Here is a 2,500-nt window from a genome sequence, read left to right as displayed (position 1 = left end):
TGATTGGCCTACCGACTGTCGGCTCTGTGACGCACGTGGAAGCTGCTTCCCTGGTGAGACGCCTCATTGGCCGCTGCAATTCAGTTCGGTAGGCCAATCAGACGCCCCAGAGCCGAAGGATTATTATTATTATTATAACTGAACCCATTTTCTGGGGCGTCTACACAGACGCCCCAGAGCCGTCTCAACGGTGGTAGTACCCACCGGTGGCAGCAGATGGCAGTGTGCGCAGGGGGCCTCTCTGGGGGCGTGGCTTGCTGTTCACTTGTCGACGATCAGCAGCAGGTGCTGAGCTTGGCAGAACTCCGCTCCGAGCCTCGCAAACGCCATACATGTGCAGCCTGTACACACACACACACACACACACACACACACACACACACACACACACACACACACACATTATTTGTTTTTTTAATCCAAAATGTGTTAATATCACAGGCAGACTCTTCACATACTACTAGAGCATGTCTGAAATAAATGTCAGAGCTTTCATGTAAATATGAAATAAATGATTAAACATGTTGCTATAGGTGTAATGTTAGAGACCACAGAAGACATGTAAATATGAAATAAATGATTAAACATGTTGCTATAGGTGTAATGTTAGAGACCACAGAAGACGTGTAAATATGAAATAAATGAATAAACATGTAGCTAGGTGTAATGTTAGAGACCACAGAAGACATGTAAATATGAAATAAATGATTAAACATGTAGCTACAGTAGGTGTAATGTTAGAGTCCACAGAAGTGAACCTTTTAAAGCTGTTTTCTCAACTCGCTGTTTCTCTGCAAGACATTACTCTAAGAACTGGTGGGTCAAACTGAACAACCAATATGTCAATTTGAAGCTATGATTCCCTGCTTTCACATGACATGAGGAAAATCACACCCGTGATGATGTGGGCGGGGCTATGATGTGGGCGGAGCTATGATGTGGGCAGGGCTGGTCGCTCATACTCACTATGATGTGGGCGGGGCTCTGATGTGGGCGGAGCTATGATGTGGCCATGGTTATGATGTGGGTGGAGCTAAGATGTGGGCGGGGCTATGGTGTGGGCGGAGCTATGACATGGGCGGAGCTATGATGTGGGCGGAGCTATGATGTGGGTGGAGCTATGATGTGGGTGGAGCTAGTCGCTCATACTCACTATGATGTGGGCGGGGCTGGTCGTTCATACTCAGTATGATGTGGGCGGGGCTAGTCGTTCATACTCACTATGATGTGGGCGGGGCTGGTCGTTCATACTCACTATGATGTGGGCGGAGCTAGTCGCTCATACTCACTATGATGTGGGCGGGGCTAGTCACTCATACTCACTATGATGTGGGCGGGGCTGGTCGTTCATACTCACTATGATGTGGGCGGGGCTAGTCGCACATACTCACTATGATGTGGGCGGGGCTAGTCGCTCATACTCACTATGATGTGGGCGGGGCTAGTCGCTCATACTCACTATGATGTGGGCGGGGCTGGTCGTTCATACTCACTATGATGTGGGCGGGGCTAGTCGCTCATACTCACTATGATGTGGGCGGGGCTAGTCGCTCATACTCACTATGATGTGGGCGGGGCTGGTCGTTCATTGAGCGCACACGGGTCGATGTGACGGCTCGGCGATGTAGACACACCATTGATGATGATGCTTCTCCTGGTGGGCGTCGGCTAACAAAGACTCCTCCCCCGCTAGCTGGACGCTAACTGGCTGCAACGCGGACAGAGGAGACGTTAGCTTAGCCTCGCGTAGCCAAGCTATAACTCAGTTAGTATGGCTAGTATATAATTTACAGTAAGGCTACACAATAAGGGCCCTGTGTTTTAGGATCCAAGATGGCCGCAGCACCAGGAGACGGGTGGGGCGACATTTGACCTTACTGGGCTGCATTCAAGCCTTGTTATGAAAATGGTTTAAAACCACTGGTTTAGAGAAAGCCGCCAATCAGACAGCAGTTTTCTGATTGGACGTATGTGGGCTGTCAATCAGTGGCTGGTGTTGCAACGCTCGATTCAACATAATAATGTAAAAATAAATCTAGTGATGCCAAATTGCGGCCATAAGTTGATGGTCACAGATTCACACATCATGTCATGAGTATTACATAACAAACATTATAAATGAAATGCGTCATCATAACTGAACACATACAGGACAAACACTATGACATTATACTGTATGATATAATTAAATATAATGCAAAATATGTGACATACTGTACATCACCCTAGCTACTACTCTCTCTCTCTCTCTCTCTCTCCCCCCACAAATGAAACCATTTGGTTTAATTGTACTGTCTCCTCCTCAAGAGTTAAATTATTGTTAAACATCTGCATTCATTTTAATTTACCAGAAGTCTAAACACAATTAGAGAACGTAGAATAATTGTTATTTTGATCAACGTTTTCCTGTTATCTCTCCTAATGATACCATTAATACAGCATGGATGGACCAAACCTAATCCAACAAACACAATCATTCTTAAATATTCTTTAGTTTTGG

The 2,500-nt window shown here is 46.2% G+C and overlaps 1 protein-coding gene across 16 annotated transcripts in view; it reads right to left on the bottom strand.

Moving 5' to 3' along the window:
• LOC308330151 (protein tyrosine phosphatase type IVA 2-like) overlaps positions 1-2,500 on the bottom strand; it is an 11,721-nt gene that overhangs the window by 8,637 nt on the left and 584 nt on the right. For 13 of the 16 annotated variants that reach the window (XR_013965447.1, XR_013965448.1, XR_013965449.1 and 10 more), the window contains exons 2-3: positions 1,562-1,708; positions 205-341 (exon numbers count right to left, since the gene is read on the bottom strand). The gene's annotated coding sequence lies outside the window, so the exon portion shown is untranslated. Of the gene's footprint in view, positions 1-204; positions 342-966; positions 985-1,153; positions 1,182-1,561; positions 1,709-2,500 lie in introns of those variants that run through there. The other 3 variants (XM_080784877.1, XM_080784878.1, XM_080784879.1) reach the window with 3 other exon arrangements.

The sequence above is a fragment of the Protomyctophum bolini genome (genome assembly GCF_963924005.1).
Source record: "Protomyctophum bolini genome assembly, chromosome: 15".
Classification (NCBI taxonomy): Eukaryota; Metazoa; Chordata; class Actinopteri; order Myctophiformes; family Myctophidae; genus Protomyctophum; species Protomyctophum bolini.
This window is presented reverse-complemented; position numbering and strand designations above follow the sequence as displayed.